Raw genomic sequence first — 24010 nt, 5'->3', positions numbered from 1 at the left:
CTTTCAGAAAATGAGTGTCTGCCAAGAGAGCGGGACAGAAAACAGCGATGATGCAGGTCTTTGAAGGCGTGGGCTGTGCCCCAAGCTCATCTCCCAACAGGTTCCAGCTACAATCCTCTGGGCGCTGCACAAAGCCAGCTCCACGGCCGCCTGAGAGGAGCCTTCAAACAGGCATATTGAGGCACTCGGCTGTGCTAACTCAGAAATGAGATGCTAAGAAGCAGCTCAAACTCATGTCTTTGCCTTCTCCTCCTCCCCATCCCCTCCTTTTAAAAAGGATATGATTTACTTCCAGGAAGGAGAATACAGCAGCTGATTCTGATCAAAAGATACCTAAGACATTAACAGTTTCAAGTGCGTTTATGACTCCTGGAGGGATGTAACATGAGGAATTGACAATATCAGGCAAGGCTGGAAATGAAATCTTCTGGAAAAATTTCACTTTCAAGATGAAGTCACACCTCATAACGCCGCTAATAGTTTTAGATTCACATATTGAAGAAGAAAGGGGTAATTGTATGATAAAATATTAGCAGAGCTCATAAAATAGAGCTAGAGATCCAAATGCTCTAAGTAAGTTAAATAAGAGAACAGAAGGTGATTGCCCTAGTAGATTGTATTTTGGTTTGCTTCATTATCATTATTACTTTTGAGTTGTTTTAGATTTATTCAACACTCAAAATCCGTGTATTAGAAGGTAGGGTGTATAGAGGTAAAGAGTCAGCCACCTGTATATTTAACTTCTGCAAAAACTAGCTGTGCAACGTTGGGTAAGTCAATTTACTTCTCTGGACCTCTTTTTTCTCATCTAGAAAAGATAATTATTATTAGCACATAACTTATAAGCTACCTATGTAAAACATCTGGTATTATTAAAAATGACATTCTGTGGTGTTTTCCAACGTTTAAGAAAATGCCCAGTGGAAACTTACTATTCAAAGTGTGGCCCAAAAACCAACATCATCTGAATCACCTGAGTGTTTATTAGAAATGCAAAAATCTCAAGCCTCACTCCAAACCTCCCTGTTGAGAAGGTGCATTTTAACAAGATGCAGGTAATTCATAATGCTCTTAGAATGCAGATTCTGATTCCACACGTCTACAGTTCTGCATTTTTAACAAGCTCCCAGGTACTGCAGATGCTCCTAGTCTAAGGACCACACTTTGAGTAGCAAGGGCTTAGAGAGTGCCAGCACACTGGAGGCGCCCAGCATGGCAGCCTACGGCAGTGGTTTTCAAACTCGGTATGCCCAAATCACCCGGAGGACGTCTTGAAACACAGATGGCTGGGTCTCACCCCCAGAGTCTCTGATTTGATCCATCTGGGGCAGCACCACGGTTTGCATTTCTAACAAGTTGCCCAGTGATTTTGGAAATGCTGGTCAGAGACCACACTTGGAGACATACTCATCTACAGCTTGGAGCCTGGAGACAATAAACGAAGAGAATCACAGGATAAGAAAAAGCAGGATAATAAATAATTACCGTATGATTATTAGTTTCAAATAGTTTACATGTATTTCAATCTCTAGAAGGAAATGCTACTAGGATTATGGGTGAATTTCAGGATATTTTCTTTTTGTTCAAATTTAACAAATTTAACTGCCAGTAAAAGATGTCTCCTATCAAATTACTCCTTCCTTCCTAGGCTGCAGTTCCAAAAGGAGCAGCTCTCTTGGCCTCCTGACCATCCCCAGTTATACAAAGAGGCTATTGGCTTTAGCAATTAACAGGTAGATTCTAATTGAAAAAAAGAAGGCAATTAAGACTCACAGAAGAGGCAATGCTTAGCTGTGTAGACATAGTACTAAATGCCAATGAATTGGACACATTCAAAAGATTAAAATCGTAAACGTTATGCTCCGTGTATTTTACCACAATTTTTTTATTAAATGAAAGATAAAAAATATAGAGCGACATAAATATTTCAATGGGTGAGCATATTGAAGTCTGGGCCCACTCACAGATGCAGCAGAGTGGATGTTTCCATAGAACCGTCTTGGCATATATATCTCATTATGTTCTAAAAGGTTCTAAATGTTTCAAAAATGCATTCTGGCTTCATTACCTGAGAGGTAATGAATTTTCTTTTTTTTTTTTTTCACATGGGCAGGCACCGGGAATTGAACCTGGGTCCTCTGGCATGGCAGGCAAACATTCTTGCTTGCTGAGCCACCGTGGCCCGCCTGGTAATGAATTTTTGAATGTAAGGTGTCCACGGTGCAGGATGTGCAGTACCTAGAGTCCCCATCATTGCCCTTTGTAGATCCATGAGTCAGGTGCTGTCCTTTGCTGAGAGGCAGCTGTCTCCACGCGACACACATGAGCCCTGGCTCAGTCCCTTCCCTCCAGCCCCAGCACTTTAATGCAAACTTCTCGCTAGACGAAAGAAAGCCCTAACAGTGGCTGTCTTAGTGAACCCAGTACATGTGCCATGAGGCATGTTGGACATCAATGGGCAGCTACTCCAGGCCCTGTAGAAGGACCTACTTCCTCATATTTGGTGGCTCCAACAGAAGCAAATGATAATCATAGTTATCATAATAAAAACACATACAATATATTGAATGTGTCCTAAGAAAATAAGAAAGTGGGAGAGCTAGTCATTGTAGTTTTTCTTAGAAAAGTGGCAGATTGTCAACAATTTAATACCCTGCAATAAGTCAACAGAAAGCCATTTAAAATTGTTTGTAAGGACCGAGTGATAATTATGGTATTATGAAAACAAGCATTTTCTAAGTTAAGTGGGAAAAAAGTAAACAACCATAGGATACAAAATTGTATCTAGAGCTTAATGATAGCTGTATTTTAAAAATCCCTGTGCCCAAGAAGCACCTGAAAGAAATAATTGCAAAATGTAGGTGTCATTTGTGTTTGTATGGTAGCACTCCTTCAAATTTTGCTCTTTTTTTCCTCCCCAATCTTTGTCTAATGAGCATGCATTAAATGTATAATGAAAAACTGAACCATTTACAAAAATTATGTTTTTTAAGATGATGTTATCTTAATGCTGATAAAATTAAGAGTAAAAAGGGGGATATGAAATTATCACTCTGTAATTACAGTTATGCTAAAATAGCTCCATGGTAAAAAAAAAATAGAAGTAAAACGCGTTAATGGTGATTGCTTTGTAATTTGGGGACTTAGATTTTCTATTTACCAGATTTATTCAGTGTGCTTTTAGAATGAAGTAAATGCAAAATACAATGGAGAAATTGCATGTCTGTGTGATTAAGTAGACTTGCAGTTCATGAATGAAGTAAATGCAAAATACAATGGAGAAATTGCATGTCTGTGTGATTAAGTAGACTTGCAGTTCATACGCACAGGGTCTTTCTCAAAAACGCATCTAAAATTTAGGGGGGAGGGGTTAATATTTATTAAAAATAAAATATGAGCACCTGCTTTCTCTGGAGCTCATTGCTCCCTTTAAGGAGTTCACCAGGCACATTTGGCCTCTCTCCACCACCCTCGGCCACCCCCACGTTGGAGCCCTGTGCCCCCACAGGAGGACAGCAGGGACAGAGGGCTCATTGCTTTTCTCATTTGTCCAGTCCGGGGAAGGAGCGCCCCTCCCTCCTCAGAGCTACAGGAGTAGTCACAATGCCCATGGAGTGGAGTCCTGTCCACCCTCTCCGAGGCCAGGCTGGCTCCCGAGCAGCTCACCCCCACCCCCACCTGCCCATCGGCCTCGGGCCCATCAGCTGTGTCACATACCATCTTCACGGGACCAGGAGTGACCACATCACTGGGCTCGGGATACATGCAGAGAGCAAAAACATTGCTGAATTTTTCACCAACTGTTCCAAGTGAGGGCCTCATGCCTTTCGCAGCCACGATTGCATCTGGTGGCTTTTTCTGGGAACTGACTCAAGAAAGAAAGGTTGCCAGTCCCCAAATGACCTCTCTAATTGTGCCTGCTGCCCCAAAACAACCCATTCGCTATAAACATGTATGAAGACCCAGGAATTTGTTCATTCATTCATTCATCCATTCAACAAATATCCCTTGAGTGCCTTCTATGTGCAGTTAGCCTTCACGTACTTGGGACAAAGGGGTGAACTAAGACAGTCACTGCTCTTAAGGAGAGCAACATCTAGATTCAGAGACAGAAATAAAAGACAGTGTCACTGGAGGATGACAAGTATCTCAGTGGGGTGAGCCTAAGGAGTGAGGGCTGCCCCGAGGGCCTGGTGATCAGAGGGCTTGCTGGAGGAAGTGACGTCTGAGCTGAGAGAGGAGCACAAGTAGAAGTTAACCTCCCCTGGGAAAGGAGAGGAGAAGGGGACAGGAGGGGAATAACTTTCTAGGAAGAAGAGTGACAGGGTCAAAGGCCTCAAAGAAAGAGAACTTGATGTTAAATTAAATTAATTAATTTTAATTAGTAGAGCAGAAAAGAGATTGAGAACAAAGCATGAAGAGATGGGACATAATCAGAGAGGTTGAGAAATCATAAAAGGCTCTGCAAGGCATGCTGTCTTGGTTGTACACTTCAGAGGTGCCTGCTGCCCCCATCTACCAAACCCTGGGGAGGAAGAGGAGAGCTGATTGGAGTCAAGGCCTAGGACAAAAACAGGCTGGCATAACCAGTGTGGAACTTTTACCGTAAGTGCAACAAACTTGACAGTTTTCAGCTTGTTGGCACATTCCCTTTGGATTGACTCTGCATTCCTTTCATTGGCTTCTTCTATGGTATCTGCTCTATTCTCTTGGATCCCTTTTTGCAGAGCATCTGATGTCTAAGAGGTTTCTGGAGCTGCCTCTTGTTCTGGAGAGACCCCATCCTGTGGAGGCCAAGGGGAGCTGGGGTGGCACCCATGATAAAGGAGGCAGCCCGCAGGTTCTTAGACATACCTGCTCAAGGGCCTTTGACTGGAGACAATGACATCACATGATGGCTACGAATATCTATCAGGTGATGTATAAAATTGGACACATGAAAGACAGCTAAGGATATCAAAATGTACAAAAGCACAGGTTGCATGGAATTTGATTGCACAACAGTTGGTTGATTGCCTAGACTTTTCTTGAAGAGTGGTTGTGACAATGAGATAATATCAGGATCTGGCTCTAAGTAGGTGCTCAGTCAATGCATGCAACCTGCCTGCCTTTCTCTCCTTTTCTTTTTGTCTCTTTGAGCTTTAAAGTTCATTAATTGCCTGATCAAATTCATAAGTCAACTGTGGACATTAGCTACAATCTATAAGAGGAACTGTAACAGGCATGAAATATTTTAAGGGGAAAAGCAAAACATCATATCCTAAACACATATTTGAGGGCCTGTGCTTTTGTTAGGCACGGCAAAAGGGCTAGTAAACCAGAAGAGAACTTTGACCTTGGAAAGCTGTCAGTCCTGTGAAGAGAGAGACGTCCAAAAGAGACATGGTGGGTATCTTGGAATACATGCACATAAAGAACCAAGAGATGGAATAATCTGAAGAAGCACTGCCTTCCTGCCAGCTGGGAAATCTTGGGAGGGCTTGGACCGAAAAATACCTTCACTTCCCCTTAGCTTAACAGAACTTTAGACAGGCTTCTTCTGACTCCAGACCCCTGGCCTCCCTCTCATCGCACCCTTACCCTACCCAGGCGCTGGACAGGTGCCTTTCTAAAGAGATCCTTATCTCCCTCTTCCTCATACCTGGTGTGCCAGTTTCAACCTGTTGTATACCCCAGAAAAGCCATGTCCTTCAAACGTCATTCAACACTGCTGGGTGGAACCCTTTTTGCTGTTCCATGGCAATATGGCCCACCCAATTGTGAGTGGTACCTTTTGATTAGATGATTTCCCTGGAGATGTGTCTCTACCCAGTCAAGGTGGAGTTGCTTATTGGAGACCTTTAAGAGGGAACCATTTTGGGAAAAGCTTCTGAACCAACAGACCCCATGGAGCCAGAGACCTTTGGAGCAGAAGGAAAATGCCTCAGGGGAGCCTCATGAAATGAAAAGAGATAGCTAGCAGATGTCGCCATGTGCCTTCCCAGCTGAGAGAGAAACCCTGAACATTATCAGTCTGCTTAAACCAAGGCATCTTTCCCTGGATGCCTTAATTTGGACATTTTCCAGCCTTAGAACTGTGAACTTGCAACATACAAAATTCCTTTTTTTAAAAGCCATTCCAGTTCTAGTATATCACATTCCAGCAGCTGGCAAGCTAAAACACCTGGCATTATGAGCTCTAGGTGACCCAGTCACAGCAAAGGAAAACATTCTGAGCAAAAGTGTCTTAACTGCAACCTCAGTAAGTCACTCACCCATCCCAGGGACCAAACCCCGTGACATCTTCCAGTGCTTTCCCCTAGCCCACTCCAGCCCTTAGAAACCCTTGCTGCCCTTTCTTTCAGCAGAATTGAGATAAGATTTGGTTTTTCTTCTCTCTCACCTACTATACGAGGCCTTGAATGAAGTCATCCTTGCCTAGCTAACATTTTCTGCTGCATACTTCTCTTTGACTTCACGGAGAAGGGGGCATTGGAAGGAGAGTTAGGATTTGAATTCTAGAGCACAGGGTCAATGGGAGGGCTTTCAAGGCAAAGGGAATGGGAGGAACCAGGGCAAAGAAAAACGAAAAAAAAAAATAGGAACGAGAAAGTCAGTTCAGTATGACTGGAGCATGAGAAGCATCCAATGCACCAGTAGGAACGCAGGATGGGAGGCCCATGGGATTGGGCCATAGCAGGCCAAAGTAGAGGGCCAGTCCTTCATGCCTCCTCCAGCAACACCATCCTGTCCTGGCTGGAGTGCCCTGAAGATGTTGTGGCAGGACTGGACTGGCTAATAAAAAGTTGTGACTAAAACAGCAACATGGTTGACAGTAAGCACTCGTGACCACAGACTGTGCACAAGCCACTCTTTGGTGCTCTGCAATGGAGGAGTGCTAGGAGGCCTCCCAATAACTGTATTTAAGGATCAGTTGCACCTTTCTCACCCCGATACTCTCTACACTCCCCAGGGTAGACCCATCCCAGGCAATGTGGTCAAAGTGCACAACCAAGATCTGGACCCAAAAATGCATGAAGTCTGAAGAGAGCCTTGGGAAGATTTCTTATGAACAGCAGTGGCACCCCTGACCTCCACTTGGCCAAATCAGGGTAACAGCTGCAGCAAAGAAGCCCTTGCTTCATTTCTTGATCTCAGTGCCCCCAACACAGCCTTCTGTAGAGAAGGGAGCAAAGCATACAATGTACGTCTTCTGGTAACAAGAGGTGTTCCATAAATGGTTTTTCCAAGAACTTTCACTGCAGCATGTTTTCATGTCTGAATTTTTCCTGCTTGCACTGGTTTGAAAGTATTGTATACGCCAGACAACCCAGGTTCTTTATTCCTCAACCAATATTGTTGGGTGGGATCTCTTTGATTACATTGTTTCCATGGAGATGTAACCCACCCAATTGTGGGTAGTGACTTTTGATTTGTTTCTAGGGAGATGTGTCTCCACCCATTCAAGGTGAGGTTGCTTACTAGAGTTCTTTAAGAGGGAATCATTTTGGAAAAAGCTTCAGAGCTGACATAGACAAGAGACCTTTGGAGATGCAGAAAGAAAATGCCCCCGGAGAAGCCATTTGAAGAAGCTGGTAGAGAAAGCTAGCAGATGTCACCATGTGGCTTCCCAGCCAACAGAGAAACCATAAGCATCATCAGCCTTTTTTGAGTCAAGGCATCTTTCCCTGGATGCTTTAGTTTGGATGTTTTAATAGACTTAGATGGTTAACTTGTAACTTGATAAACTCCCTTTTTAGAAGTCATTTCATTTCTGGTATATTGCATTCCGGCAGCTTTGGCAAACTAAAATACTGCTCTTACATCCTAACTAGTCTGTGGCCAACAGCTGTTGTATCCATCCACTTGTATAACACTCAGGAGCATCCACCCCTCCTTTCCCAGCCTGGCACAGTCCTGATTGATGGTGATTATATTTGCTCTCTGTCAATCCTCTTTACCTCTCTATTCCATACAGTAAAACAAAGGCCCTCCCACCAGGGCAGTAAATGACAATTAAAATTATGAAATCTGTTTCCAACTGAATGCCTTGCTAAGCACATATAATAAACCCAAATAAAATGACACATTGCTGATAAAGAACCAATGGCCCCAAGAGATTATCCCAGGAAGAAAAACAGTTTCTTGACCAAATCTACAACATCAGCAATAAGGATACACCGACTTAATTTCAAAATTAGTTAATGAAATCTAACAGCACGTGAGGTGTCGAAGAAATTCAGTGTTGCTGTTAACTGGCAGATTTGAATTGTGCCCACAAAAGTCTCAAAGATGATATTAAAAGCCTTAATCTCAGGCAAGGGTTTTATTTAAAAGGCACTGTGTAAGTAATCAGAGCACTTTTTCCCATAGAAACAATGATGGTTAAGTCCCAGAATAGGAAATAAAATCCTATTAACCCATAATGACACTGAAGAACAGCACTGAAATCTGAACCACTCACTCTTCTCCTGCACTCTCTGCTTCCCCACCTCCTCTGAGTGTCCTTTGCTTATGTTCACTTGTGAAATCCTACCTAATTTCTAAGACGTGCAACAAGTACCTCTTCCTCCATCAAGCCTTCCTTGTAGCCTTAGCTCTCCCCCTTTTATGCTCCTGGAGTCCTTTTCTTCACCATTCCCTTAGAGCAGTTTCATGTTGTGCTTTATAATATATGTATCTTATTTGCTCTGTTTGGTTGTGAGTTCCTTGTAAGGAGAAAGCATCTCTTTAATCATCTTGAGCACTCACCTTGTACCCCGGAATACAATGTCTCCTGAAAAGTATGCCATTCGTAAATGTTTCTTTTTTAATTGAAAAACAAATGCTTGATGTTAAACCAAACAGAATAATAAAGAATAAATGGAATATTGAAAAAGTGTCTGATCATGCCTGTTCTTTAGTTAGCTATACAGAAAAAGCAAATAAAACCTGAACTTGAAAAACAAAGAAATGTATTTTTTTTCTTTACTTGACATCCCATGGTACGGCTATACCACGCTTTAATCAACATCTAAATATTGATGGACATTTCCAGTATTTTGTTATTAGTAAACAACCTTGCACTAAACATAATTATACTATCAAGGTTGTGGGTTTGATTATTTCTCTAGAATAAATTATTAGAAGACAATTTGTCCCATAAATAGACTTTGGAATATTTAAAGGTTTATAAAATTGATACTTTTAAGTAGGAACTCTTCTAATGGTTCACAAAAAAATATGAATTTTGCTCTCGTTTTCTGGCAGGTATACTTATTCAACTTAGGAAATTCTCCTTTTATGCATGGCTAATGGTTTTGCTCTTGAACGTGTGCTTAGTATTTACCTGTTGCATTGCCCACACCTGTGCTGGATGCTCTCTACGGGTCCTTCCTGTCCACCCTCCACCTTTCCCAGCCTGCCCTGCATGCAAAGGCAGCTCCCTCGACCTTTGGCTGTTGCTTGGGTTCAGCCAAGAACCTGGACCTTTAGGATATACAAAGGCACGCAGGAGAGGGGAACAAGGAGAGAGAAGCTCAGAGTTACATTTCTCGGCCTCCTTCCGACCAGCTGCCGCTTCTCAGTAGCTGAATTTCTCCACCAAAGACCACAGTTTGGTTAGACAGTCCCTTCCAGTTTTAGGTTTTATAGGTTTTAGAAACCACTCCTTCCCCATGGGGCTATGAGGGGGCAGCAGATGTGCAGATCGCATCTTTCTACTCTTACTGATTATGGAGTGCTTCACCATTCCCTGTCAGATTTATGAGCCTGTTCCTTAAACTCTATTCTCTCACCCTTATGGATGTTCCATCTGTCCCTGCCTGGCTGAGACTGACACAGTAATGAGTACCAGGAGTAGCTCCAGGAAACAAATGGGTTCTGCATTTAGGTAGGGGCTGGGGTTAAGGGCTGATGTCCCTTAACTATCAGTAACAGCATGAATACAATTTTTAAAATTAGCAACAGAGGGTTTTTTGAACATTGTAGTGTTTTGACCTCCAGGATCTGTGAAAAGTCAAACTGAATTGCAGAGTTCCTACAAATAAAATAGATAGGCAGCTTACTCAGGTGTGCTTAACTCATATAGAAGGGAACATTCTGGTTCTAGTGGGCAGATTCCTAATATAAATCACTGTTATGGGATTGCTGGCTTCTTATCCACTTCCCAGACAAAAGCCAGTTCACAGACCTGGTAAGGCTGGGCCTTTTTGAGGATGACCCTGTTTTAGATTCTCAGTTGCTAAAACAAGTACCATATAATGGGTTGGATTAAACAAAAATAATTTATTGGCTCATGGTTTTGAAATCCAAAGTCTGGCATCAGCAACGCAATGCTGTCTCCCTGAAAACTGGCCTTCTGGGGTTGGCTGCTTGTCATCCTTAGCCCTTGGCTTTTCCAACACGTAGCAGTACAAACGGTGGCTCCTTCTCCTTTCTCTTCTGGGTTCCCTTGATTTCCAGCTTCTCGGTGCCCCCCCTGGCTTCTCTCTCCATCTGACTTTTACTCTGCTTATGAAGGATGCCAGTAATCTGGATTAAAGCCCAATCTGATTCAGTGGGGCCACACCTTAACTCAAGTAGCATCTTGAGAACTCTTATTTGCAATGGGTCCACGCCCACCAGAGTGTGGACCAAAACCGAGAGCCTGTCCAAACTGGGGTCCCCAATTCAGTCCAGCACAGGCCCCAAGTAGCAGCCAAAGGCATGTGAACCTTCTCCTAGGCTTTCCCCAGAGGGACCCACACCCATTTATAGAGTGAATGCACATTAGGGAAGGAAATATCCAGGGTTTATAAGAGCCTGCCTCTGAGCTAATGTCACTTTCTGGAGTCTGAATTGTTACCATGTCCGACCAGTCAAAGTAGGGAATTATGGGGGTTGAATTATGGATGAAGTTTGGGATGGACTCCATCTCTCAGTGGTCTACTGGGGCTCCTCATCAGAGGCTCTTTATCCAGTCCCAGAATGCAGACGGCCACCATCGGAGGCTTGAAACTTGCAAGGACGGTGGTTGCTACCACAGCCCCATTTACTAGCTTATTTGGCCAGCATCAAAACCACATGAGTCAGAGAATAATTGTGCGTTATTGCAAGCCTAATCAGGTGGTGATGCCAAATGCAGCTTTGAGTCCAGACGTAATATTTCTACTGAACATTAGTCAGTCACTGGCCACTGATATGCAGTTATTGACTTAGAAAAATGCCATTTCTCTCATTTCTATTGGTAAAAGTAATCCGAAGTGGCTACTCCTTACATGTGATAACAAACAGCCAGGCTGACTCTCCCAATCTCTGCCATAATATAATCTGGAAGGATCCTGATCATTTTGATATCCCACCGAATGTTCTGCTGGGTCATTATATCGATGACAGTGTGCTAATTGTACCTGGTGAGACAAAGTGCCTTTCATGAACTGGGTGTTTTCGGATTCACCAAATCATAAGGTTGGACATGGTATTCATTGTTAAATGGAAATTATTTAGATGATGCTGGGCTTAAACATGTCCCAAAAGCACATAAACTCTGCTCTGAAACAGTGGGACTCCTCTCTGTTCCCCAAGGACACCAACCTTGAAGTTTCCAATGCCCCCCAACTGTAGTTCCCTCCTCCCCTTTCTCTTTCCTCTCCTTCAAGGCCAAGTTGAAGAACATTTTACCTCAAGAAGCACTACAGGTTACTCCACCCCACCATGCTCTCTCTCATCTCTGAATTCAGATGTCACTCTGAGTCACACAATTTCCCACTTATTATTTGATACTGTCCTACAATGCCACCTATGGTTTATTCCCCAAGAAAGCTGTACTCTTTTCAAAATCAAAGATGGAAACTTCTATGTTGTCATATGCTCCACAGTACCAGGCAAAGTCATGGACACATGGTAGATATTAAAAGAACAGTCGGATTGTTCAGAAGTTAAAAATTAGTACATAGAGTAGAAAGGCTCAACCAAATAAACTGCCCTCACCAAGATTTTCTTAATCACATGTAGATCTAAAACTTTAGCAGGACAAATAATGTAGGTATCCAGCCATTTGGAAGCCACTGGAGGATGAAAATTCTTTCAGTCATGGCCTCAAATTGCAAAGACAATGAAGATACAGGAAGAAGTGAGGGAGGGAAGGTGGCCTAGGAGGCCAAATTGACCTTTGCATTTCATTTGAAAGACACTGAAAGCTAAGGATGATAGCAGACAGCAAGCTGGGTGCTGGCTTATCATGTGAAAGGATGACAAGAAAAACAAGCACTAATTTGGGGGGAAGGAGTAGATGAAAAGGCATGACGTGAAGGGCTGGGAGGCAAGAGCTCCATGCACAGGGCCATGAGAACTACATTCCGTTCTGACAACCTTCACAGCCCAAAGATGTAAACCAAGTAGAAGATGTATAAAGGTGAATAAAAACATCTAAATGATTGGGAAAGTCAACAAGGCATATAAGGATTCATAGAAGAATCCGGTTATAACATCTCTCATGACCCACATTTTGATCACTCTCTGAATCAAACTATGCTCTCTTTTCTAGAACTACACACAGGAAGTATTTTTCGCCCCTACAGTATGCCTGGCCCTTGACCCACACCACATCTAAGCTGTACAACCTAATAATATTGGCAGTGTCACTCTCATTTTACAGATAAGGACACTGAAGTCTCAGAGAATTAAAGTCACTTGTTTGTTCATCCACTCAACAGATATACATTGTTGGCTTACTTTGTGCCAACACAGCAAAGTGCCTGCTCTCACGGAGCTTATATTCTAAAGCTTGTGACTGTATAGCTAGAGAATCTGGCTAAGAGTTGAACCCTGTCTCATTCTAAATTTACCATGTATAGCTTCTTTTTCTCTTATACTCCACCAAGAAATGCTTACAAATGGCTTTCTTTCTGGACCTGTGGTAACAACATAATAACATGGTTATAGAAATTTCTGTTTCAGAAATGCTTAAATTGAAAAGATTGTTTAAACTACCACAGGGAATATGAAATATGTGGAAACAATGAAGAAAGGCTTTTCTTACCTTTCATTTAAATTACTAAAGCAATGCAGGAAGTCTTCTAGGAATGCGGTGGATTGAGTTGACACACCGACCTCCTTTCCCACGACAAAAATAAATTCTGGGAAAGGGTTATCAAAAAAAATCAGAAAATTCAGCTTGAAAAAAAAAAAGGAGAACCTGAGTTTCCAGAAATGAAAAGGGAACTCAAAGCCACATCACTGCTGTAAGCAGTAATACATTGACTATGCCTCCCATGGGTAATTACCCCAAGCATAAATCCTAGGGGTTAGGGTTTTGACACCTATGTGAAGCGCCAAATCTAGGAGTTAGAGAGAGAGATATAAAGCCCCGGCATAAAGCTTGGAACCATAAATAGCTATCCCATCCTCCAAACAGAGTCTACAAAATTTTGCTCATAGGCTTGGGAAAAGAACAAGGAAAGTTTGTTCTCCTGTGGCTAGGGATGAAAAAATATGTAATCAAACTCCATTAATAAGAAAAGGAAATTCAGCAACTATGGATGTATAGTCCAAAATTATGCTACCAATGTGATGAAGAATCGCTAAACTGAGAAAGTAATAGACAACTAGTCTTGACAATGAAACTCCTAGAACCTTTGCAAAACAAACACAAATCCTATTACAGGAACACTTCCACAATTCACCATATATGAAACAACCTCTACTGAGGGAAATTCACAATTAAAAAGTTGTAATTCCCATGAAGAAGTGAAATACATGAGGGTGAGTTTATAAATGCAGCAAATAGAGAAATGAAGCTAATAAAATAATTTAAGGAGATAGAAGTAGCAATGGAAACTATAGTGAAAGAATAAGTCTGAATTTTTAAATATCCCTATTTTAGAGAATTAAGTAGAACTTTTAGAAATGAAAAACTTAGTCACAGAAGTTGAAAAGCCAATGCATATTTAGTAAGAAGATAAGATATAGCTGTTGAGGAAATAAATAAACCAGAAGAAAGCACTAAAGAAACTTTCTAAATACTATAGGGAAGAATAAAGAGACTGAAATTATAAAAAAGCTGTTAAAAGACAAGGAGATTGATTGTATACTTTGGATATGTGAATAAATCTCAATAAAATTTGCAATTAACAGAAAGGACATGGAGAATAGCATGAAACATCAAACATGTATCTGATTCCAGTTCTTGAAGTAGACATTAACAAATGGGGGAGAAGTGTTATTTTTTTAAAAGGTTATATTAGTTTGCTAGTTGTTAAAACAAATGTTATACAAAGGGTTGGCTCAAACTATGGGGATTTACTGTCTCACAGTTTTGAGTCTGGGAGAAGTCCAAAACCAAGGCATCAGCAATGACATCTGTGCTATTTTGGATGTGGCTGCCAGCAATCCTTGCTCCTTGGCTTTTCTGCCACATGGCAATGCTTGTGGCACAGTCCTCCCATTTCTCTTCCATGTTCTGTTGACATCCAGCTTTTGGCTCCTCTCTGTGGCTTCACTCTCTGTGATCTTCACCATAAGGCCTCCAGTAATAAGATTAAGAGCCATCCTGACTCAACTGGGCCACACCTTAACTGAAGTGACCCCATCAAAAGGTAGTATTTACTACAGGTTCACACCTACAGGAATGAATTAAATTAAGAATGGGTTTTTCTGGGATATATAACTCTAAGAGACCACAATGCTTCCTTATCTTGAACAGCACACTGAACACTGAATCATCAGTAGAATACAAATAATTAAATTCCAACAACATAAGGTGAAAGAGCAAAACACTGAAAACAAAATAAAAATCTTAAAAGCAATAAAAATGGGAAAACACAAAATTTACCTATGAAGGAATGACAATCACACTGACATCAGGTTTCATATCAGCAACAATCGATGCCAGAATTGTATATCCAAAGGACTGGAGGGAATCTATCATCCTAGAATTTTACACCTAGATATTCTATCACTCTGTTGCTCAATATGCAATATATGCTGGCCTCTAGTTACATATGGCTATGGAGAACTTGAAATTTGGCCAATCAAATTGAGGAGTACTGTAGGTATAAAATGCACACTGGATTTCAAAGACTTTCTATGAAACCAAAAACATAAAATAACTTGTTAGTAATTTTTTTATTGATTACATGTTGAAGTGATATTTTGGATATATTTTAAGTTAAATAAAATATATTACTAACATGACATTCACCTATTTCTTTTTACGTTTTTGATCAGCCCTGCTGATCTCCTGTCAGTGACCAAAACTGACCACTTTGCCCCAGCTCAGCCTATATGCACTTGAAAATAATCTCTTATTTTCTCTGTGGCCACCTTGTACCTTTCTTTGCAGGACTTGCTTCATTTGAAATTATGCATGCTGTTTTAGCCATGTCTATATACCACTAGAATAAATTTAAACTCCATAAAGATAGAGACCATATCTTTTATTTACCCCTGTATATTCAGTCTTTAGCACAATATGGATCAGGGAGCCCTGGCCTGGGTGTGTTCTAGACTGCAGGCATGATTCTGATTTGCCACAATCAGGCAGTGTCTATCTGACCTTGAGGCAAGTCATCAACTTTACTGAGCTTTGACTTCTTTAGTTTTAAAGAATCTATTTCTCTGTTCTCCAAAGTTTTTGTGAAATGATGAATGAAAGAGGTCATGGGTAACTTTTCACTCTGATGTCTTTGAGCTCCACTGTCTTTTAAAAGAGTAACAACTTCCAAGTAAGAGCTTCTCTCTCACTTCTGACACAATTCTGCTTTTTAAGGCATCTTTCATGCCTTGCACTAAAACCAACTTACCTACTTATCAATTAACCAACAAGCTAAGTCTGAAATTCTTCCAGAATGCTGGTCTTGCCTGGAGCACTCCCTGGCTTAGCCTTTCACCAGTGTCCAAAGTACTCTAGGAGAAATTACTGTAAACTATTCTCTACTCTACAGGTTCAACGAAATGCTATTAGGCATACCTCAAAAAAAAGTGATTTTCCCCCATTCTGAGTTACAGAAACCACTCAAAGCGGCTAAGCAGAAAAAGAGACTGTATTATAAGGGCACAGAAATATTCCAGAGAACCAATGGACCACTGGGCCTAAGGAATGAAAAGGAATAAGATATGCCCTGAAATTCTCTCTCATCTCTGTTCCTCTTTGCTCATCTGCTTTGTTCTTCTTGCTTTCTCTACAGACTAATATTTTTTGCTTCTTCAGTCCACATTGGGAGTCAAAGAGGCAACACTGTACAAATCAATCTCTGATTGGCCCATTGTGTGAGGTGCCTATCTCTAGTCTAATCAACTGTTACTAGCATATAAGTCACATTATCCAAAATAGCTGCTAAAGGCGCTCTGCTGTTAGAGAGGAAGAGTTTGGTCTGAGCAGACAATGATGATCACCATGGCTGAACAACCTGAAAGATGCTGATCGAAATGCTGGCCAAGCAAAGTTAAGTAGGACTTCTCAGAGAACAATACAAGTGTGCACTATAGATTTTTAAGAGGGCAATATAATATACATGTTAAGCAAATCTATTCCACCCTAAACATCTTTTTACCAAAGATTTATTCAATGTTATGAAACTGGTGTCTTGCAGTGTACAATTGCCAAAGGGCAGAGATTAGGACATATTTTCAAATTTCCCAAGCATTTTTCCCATGTGGCAGAGGGTTCAAAATGATTTGATATTCTGACATTTTATCTGTATATATTATGTAATAGTTGGACAGGTGAGGCATTGAAGGTTAAAGATTATTTCACATGAACAGACAGAAGAAAGTGGGAACTCTGAAGTCCCTGTCTAAAATATAATTATCAACGTTTGAAATAGACCACCCCCCAATCCAATCATCTCCTCTTCCAAGGTCCAGTAAAGCTGAGTAACTGGCATAATACCTCTTAGCGATTTAGCAGCTAAATTGAAATCAGGACCGTAGTATAATAAGTAGAATAATTAACAGCAGACCAACCTTGGACACATTCAAAGCAGGGATTTGATTTTTCAAATATTTGCCAAGCCTGCTTTGAGCTCATTGGTACTGGAGAAGCTCCTGGATTTTACGAGAAGGGGAGCAAGGATTTCACATTACAAGTTGAGGGATGGAATTGTGTTTGCCAATCTAAGAGACTCAGATCACACCCTTCGCTGCCACCCTGACAGCCAAGGAAGTCGCTGTACTCAGAGTGCTCTCACCCTGGGAGTCTCTCTGAGTGCTTAATCCTTAATTTAAATCCTAATGATTATGCAGACCGTTTGAGAGTTTAACTCAGTCATCAAAGGTTAAACTGCCTCCAGCGTCTGCATTCAACAAGGCAGGAAATTAGCTCCTTAACCCGAAATCCAAGTGGAGGTTCAGATGGGAAGGTGAGAAACTGACTACTTGTTCAAAGGTCCCCACCCAGAGTCCTGCAGAGAGGGGAGAGATGTTAGGGGGGTGCAAACATCCAGCAGCCCCAAAGCAAACCCCACAGAGAGCAAGCCCTTCCAAGAGAGGACAAGAGGAGCTCAACAACTGGCCGAGACCCCCTGTCTTTTGCCCTGGCCCCACCTCAGCACCCATCTCCACACCAAGTGCAGAAAAGGGAATGAAGCCAGACCCTCGCTGGCCATGCTGCAGCAAACAGCTTCCAGCATGTAGATTTTTCTCAGCCTAAAGCTTGTGCCATGGACTGTTTCTAAAGTAGACCCAACTTTGATGCCTTCTAACACCCAGTGGGAATAGATGCTTTAATGGAACATGCCCGTCAAAACGATGAAACCGAGAATTGCTTTTTACCAAGTGCCAGACTCCCAGACAGTTAAGTAGTTTGTATTACATGTGCACTGAGGGATGGAAACTGTGTTGTAAGCGGAAGGGGGCGGGAGTTGAAAGCCACAGTAGGAAGACACCCCCCTCCCCACCTTAGAATACTAAGTTGATGTTTCTCCTAGAAAACCCATGTTCTTGAATAAGTGTGGGAGGTCCTGACCTCCATCACCATGTCTTGCCCACTGAGCTCTGCATCATCCTGCCCGGCCACGCCATCCCAGCCACTCTGCTGGTTGCTGGATTAGGGTAGATTGCACGGCACACTGAGTCCACACTCAATGAATGTTTGCCGATTTCCTTATTCATTATAAGAACATACTAGGTGCCTTTGGAATTGATGAGGAAGCTTCTCATGGCCCAAGCAGATGCCCCACTCTGCACCCAGCCACTTCTGAGACAAGTCCATGGGGTCGACCTCTGCAATCCATCCTTATTTTGCATTTCAGATTATTCCTTCCTTGGCCCTGTATGAGACTTCTAAATCTGTCTGCCTGTGTTGCACATTTATTTGCTTTCCTAATAAGCGTTGCCTCTGGGCCCTCCTGCGACCATCTCGTGTGCGGTGCTACAGCTCTAACCCAGTAGCCACGTCACATGAGCATAACAATATTTCTGCCCTTGTCACTCTGCCAGGTGGATGAGGACTCCAGATGCACGACGGCCTTTATTTGGGTCTGCATAATTTTATTTTTCTATAATTAAAGGAATAGTTTCTCATTAGAAAGTACTGGAAAGACACAGAAAACTGGAAAAAAAATCCTCCCCTAAATCAATTATAACTCCAACAAAATAAAAGAATTATTGAATAACCCTTCCTTTAGTTGTTTTACTATACACATTTACATGTGTATACTAGAGCAAATAGGCCTATTGCAAAAGGTTTATTCAGTTATTTACAGAACAAATAGCTGCGATTCAAAGCAATTTATATAGTTTAAAGAGTATGACAGCCATCACTGTCAAGAGATACCAAGTATATTACCCTGCAAAGAGTAAAACCGTCAGCATTTAAAGCAATTTAAAACTCTAACAGCATTTCACCCCAAACTTGCACAGAAAATTAAAACTTCTACTTAGCATGAACTATTTTTTAGCAATTTTTAATGGAGTTTTATTGAGATAGATTCACACACCACAAAAACCATCTGAGATGTACAATCACTGGCTCATGGTATCATCCCATAGTTGTGCATACAACCCCAAGATCAATTTTAGAACATTTTCATTACTCCAGAACAGAAATAAGAATCAAAAATAAAGCTCCAGTCCTCCCATACCTCTTATTTCCCCCTATTATTGACCCATAGTATTGGTGTAGTACATGTGTCATTGTTGAGGAAAGGAGTATTAAAATATTACGGTTAACTATACCCCACAGTTTGCAATACGTACACTTTCCCACACAAGCCCCTCTATTATTAATTCCTTTGGACAAATTATTTTAAAAACTTTTTTTTTAAGTGTATTAAAGTAGTATACACCATTAGAAAAAAGCATGAAGAGTCTGACATCTATAATCCCATTTCCAGCCTGGAGATGGTCAATTTTAATAGACAATAAAGAATATTTATACCTCAATAGAGAGAGAGATTTCACTGGTGGGTAAATGGATAATACTGTGCGATGCATTTTGTTTGCCTTCCGAGTTAATCTTGCAGATACAAAGCTCCTAAAGGGTCTTCATCCTTCCACTGAAATGCTCTCCAGGAAGGGCTGGACCAAGGAATGTTCCCTGCAGCTGAGTGGAAGGGTGCCGCCAACAGCCAAAAAGCAGGAGATCCACTGCAGGGCTGATTAGGGGCTGACATTTAGAGGTTTTCTCTCTTTCTAGGAAGACCCAGAGCTCCAAGAGAGGACAATTCCCTGGTGGGCAGCTCGGTGTTTGTGCTTCTATTAAACCAAATACCCATCACCTCTCCGCTGACTTGGAGAAGGTGACAGATTTTGAGAAAACAAAACTTTGACTAGGGCAGGACAGCTCACGGAGGGGCGGCAGGAAGCCAGCTCTGCTGTCGGTGCTTGTCACACCAGTCAGACGGAGTATGCCGCAGCTGGGGGTATTTTTAGAAGGCTCATCCAGCTGGGAGAGGGCGGAGGGTAATCCAGTTTTGTACTCAGGCTTGGTGACAGGCAGTTTAACCTACTGAAATCATCTTTTGACCTGGGCTTTGGGGACGGGACCTGGCGTGGATCACTGGACACTCCTTCCCCGCTGGAGCGCCTGTCAGGGCTCTGGAAAAACTGCCACCCAGGCTGATCCAGAGCCTCTGCTCACTGTTCTCAAGCGGCCATCCTCATTTCAGATTGGGAGAGGTAGAGGCTTACTAATTAATCCGTAATTAAGAGACTGTACTTGCTTCTCACTGCTCGACATGGGTGTGTAAGAGAAAGCAGGCAGCAGCAGGAGTGGCTGGCAAGGACCAGGACAAAATAAACTCTTCAACTCTAAAAGAGCAGTAACCACCAGATGTGTCCTTTAGGGTTTGTCAGGATTGGTTCAGTTCCCACATAGACTCAACCCAGTCCAAGATTCCTAGGAAGTTAGAGCTGGAAGAGATTTTAGAAATAATGTGGGTCAGAAATCACAAACCAATGCCCTCCAGGCCAAACATAATTCATAGAGATAGCTTTAAGAAATCTGAATTTGTTGCCAAAATTTTAAACATATGAGATTTCATATAAGAGTCCAGATTTCTGGTTTATTTTGAAAAATCGGGACTACTTCCAGCACTGGGCTCCTATTCTTGTAGGACAACATTGAGCGACCCCATTAGGAAATGCACGTGGTCTCCAGGTTGCCACAGTCTTCCTGCACACCCTATTTTCCTTGCCCCTGATCCCCTTATTTATATTACCTATTAATCTCTGCAGACATTTGCATTTGAGGCCAGTTATCATCCAGCAAGACCCAAGTTTCCTATTCCCATCCGTTTTGCAGATAAGCAAATTGACCTCTGGGGATTTGAGCTACTTGTCCAAGGTCAGGCAACTTGTTCGTGTCCTTGCCTCACTCTCTTGCCCACAGCTACATACTCTGGACATGGTCTCTGCAAAAGTCTTCGGTAAACCACTAGGCTTTTATTCTTTCCTCTAAAAGCCTAGGTTGATCTCTCTTCGTTTCTGATTTGAAGACCTTCCTCCATTAGGAAGGCAAAGCAGATAGGGAGGAGCTGGGAAAAGATGAGTTCTTCAATAGAAGATCCTTTTTCAATTGCTTTCCATGCTTCCATCTCATGATCTCTCCAACCACAGCTGCACTTTAGAACCAGATGCCCAGACCCCATCCCAGATGAATTAAATCAGAATTTCTGGGTGCAGGGTCAGTATTTTTAAAATGGTTCCCTTGTGCAGATAGGCTACAGAACAACTCCTATGGTCACCGGTCCAAAATTGTGGATCCAGCTTCCCTTCTTATTACTCATGAGCCCTTCTAGGGTAATTTACTTTACTCTCAGGTTCTCACTTTCCTCATGGGAAAAAAATGAGGGAACTGAAGTAGATCAATGATTGGGATCCTTGGTTCCTTGGCAACCACAAAGGAAATGATAAGATCATTGAGCTATTTCCAATACTGCAAAGTGTGCAGTCGAAGTTCCACACTCACCCTGTTGAGGCTGCCCATGTGAATGAAGGTGTTCAGCTCTTTGCTTTTGCCTGGAATTCCATTTGCTTCCTATGGTAATTCTGGTTATTTCATGCCAGTCAGAATCTTTGAGCTCAACAACCATATGCATGATTAGCAAAAATGGAGGAATTGAATTATTACTCATGCAATGTAGTTTTCAAATATGGAGTTTGTGAAGGAAGGGGAAAATATCCTAGGTGACGAGAAATGGAAAGAAGGAGAAAGAGAGAGAGAAGAAAATCGGGGCACTGTCAAAATGATTTCAAAGGTTCCTTCCAGTGCCAGCATTCTGTGGTTTGATGGGAACACATTGGGCAGAGACAATGGACTTCTCAGAAAGTGTATACACTTTGAACACACCCTTCTAAAATAATTATATTCTAACACAATAGCTATTACAATGGGACTCGCATCCTAATCTCTCTTTGTGGACCAGTCTAATACCTGCAAACCAACACTCCTAAAAGTAATTGGTCCTGAGCTCAGGGAACCAGGAACATGGTGAACTTTTATGAGATTCAGCAGTTTGACAGCCAGAACTGGCAAGAGGAAATAAGTAAGTACGATGTTGTCAGAGTTTATATCCGTGGACAGTGAAAAAAAAAATTGTGACATGATGGTTGTGTTCACTGACAATCTGTCTGCTTTCATCTCTTTAAGGTCTTTCTCCAGCTCTACTCTCACCCAGATGTTAAATTATTCCAACCTATGCGACCATTTCACCAGCAAACATTTTCTTCTCCTGGAACTAGGAGGAATTTCATCAAGAAAGCAAAGGCTATGTTCATTAGGCTGGCTTTTCTCTTTGCTACATCTCCAAGGCACATGTTCCTATGAGTTTCCCTCCTGGATTGCATATGCAGGCAGCTCTGGTGGTCATTGCTAGGCAACATGCCATCATAAATGTCTCATTGGTGAAAGAAAGTCTATCTCTGAGAAGCCATCTTCCATCTACTCTAGTGTTCAGCTCTCCTTGTTAAAAAGAACAGATAAAAGAATAGAGATCCACCATCTCTGTTCCCTGACACCCATGATGAAGAATCAATGAAAAAAAAAAATCAAATGAAATAGTCTTAAAATCTGGCATCAATAATAAATAAATTAGAAAATATGGCAACAAAAATTTCATTCATAATATTAGCCAAAATTTTCAAATGGGTTTATCAAAAATTTTCAACACATTTGCACATCGTGATGAGGAGAATAAACAGTGATTTAATGCAACAATTACAACTATTTTTTTTTAAAGAAGTGCCTAAATGCGGGTGAGACAAATATGTAGAAGATAAAGAAAATATCAAGGGTGGTTTTCCTAAGGATTAGAACTTGGGGGTGATAAAAGCAAAATCCTAAAATGACCCTTCAGTGTTTTCCCTGTGCAATTCCTTCCCCTGGAGTGTGGGAGTAACTCTAAATAGGATGCGATGTTACTAGACCTGATTAGGTTATTTAGTGAGTTGAATGCTGTGTCTTTCCCAACAACAACAAAAAATTTATGTCTACCAAAACCTCAGACCTTATTTCGAAATACGGTCTTTGCAGCTATGATAATCCAATTGCTGGTGTCCTTTCAAGAAGAGGACAGACACGCTGACCTACTTAGAAGAAGGAAGTTCCCGTAAAAATGGAGGCAGAGACTGTAGCAGTGCAGCTATAAACCAAGGCAGCAAGGATTGCTGGCCACAACCAGGAGCTGAGAGAGAGGCATGGAATAGAGTTCCCCTCAGCACCTCCAGCAGGGGCCAACCCTGATGACACCTTGATTTCAGACACCAGGCCTCCTGCACCTTGAGAGAATAAATTTCTGAGTTATAAGCCAAGTTTGTGCTACTTTGTTATGGCAACCCTAAGAAATAGATACGGTTGCTTGATATGTTATGTGATATGTCAAAGGGATTTTTGAAGGTATAATTAAGATTCCACTCAGCTGAGTTAGTTAATCAAAAGAAGCTGATCTCGGGTGGACCTGACTTAATCAGGTGGCATCTTAAAAGGGAGTCCAGAGGTCAGAGATGGAGGAAGTTAGAGAGCTCCTGCTAGCCTGAAAGGAAACAAACATTCATGTCATGTGGCAAGGAACCATGAACAGCTTCTAGGAGCTGAGCATCATCCCTAACTGACAGCTAGGAAATGAATTGGGACCTCAACGGCAAAGAACTGAATTGTGACAACAATCTGAATGAAGTTGGAAGAGGATCCCAAGCTCCACATGAGAACCAGAGCATGGCTGATACCTTGATTACAGCCCTGTGAGACACTGAGCAGAGGACAGCTAAAGCTGTGCCTGGGCTCCTGACTTACAGAAACTGTGAGATAACAAATGTGTTTTTTTGTCAACAGCTAAGTTTGTGGGAATCTGTTACAGAGCAATAGAAAACTGATACACCACATGACATCTTCCATTCATTTTTTTAAAATTGTATGTTACCAGTATTACAAACAGACAAGCTGGGAATAAAGTTGGAGACTTCATATGGAACATAGGATTTTTTTTTTAAGGTCATCATTACTGGCATCTCAAGGCAAAGCAAGTTTCCCCCAATTTCCTGCACTGACCCTTTCTGACCCTCCCAAAGTGAGATAGTTTTATCATGACACTAACTCAAAACCCTCTTTAAAAGAATTATGCCTTGAAAAAAAAAA

General features: G+C 41.7%; 1 pseudogene; it reads left to right on the top strand.

Annotated features, from left to right (window-relative positions):
• The window catches only part of LOC143651471 (RNA polymerase II elongation factor ELL2-like), a 35213-nt pseudogene extending 15673 nt beyond the window's left edge, over positions 1–19540 (top strand).
• Positions 19541–24010: the final 4470 nt, after the last annotated feature.

Source organism: Tamandua tetradactyla, chromosome 12 (assembly GCF_023851605.1).
Source record: "Tamandua tetradactyla isolate mTamTet1 chromosome 12, mTamTet1.pri, whole genome shotgun sequence".
Classification (NCBI taxonomy): domain Eukaryota; kingdom Metazoa; phylum Chordata; class Mammalia; order Pilosa; family Myrmecophagidae; genus Tamandua; species Tamandua tetradactyla.
This window is presented reverse-complemented; position numbering and strand designations above follow the sequence as displayed.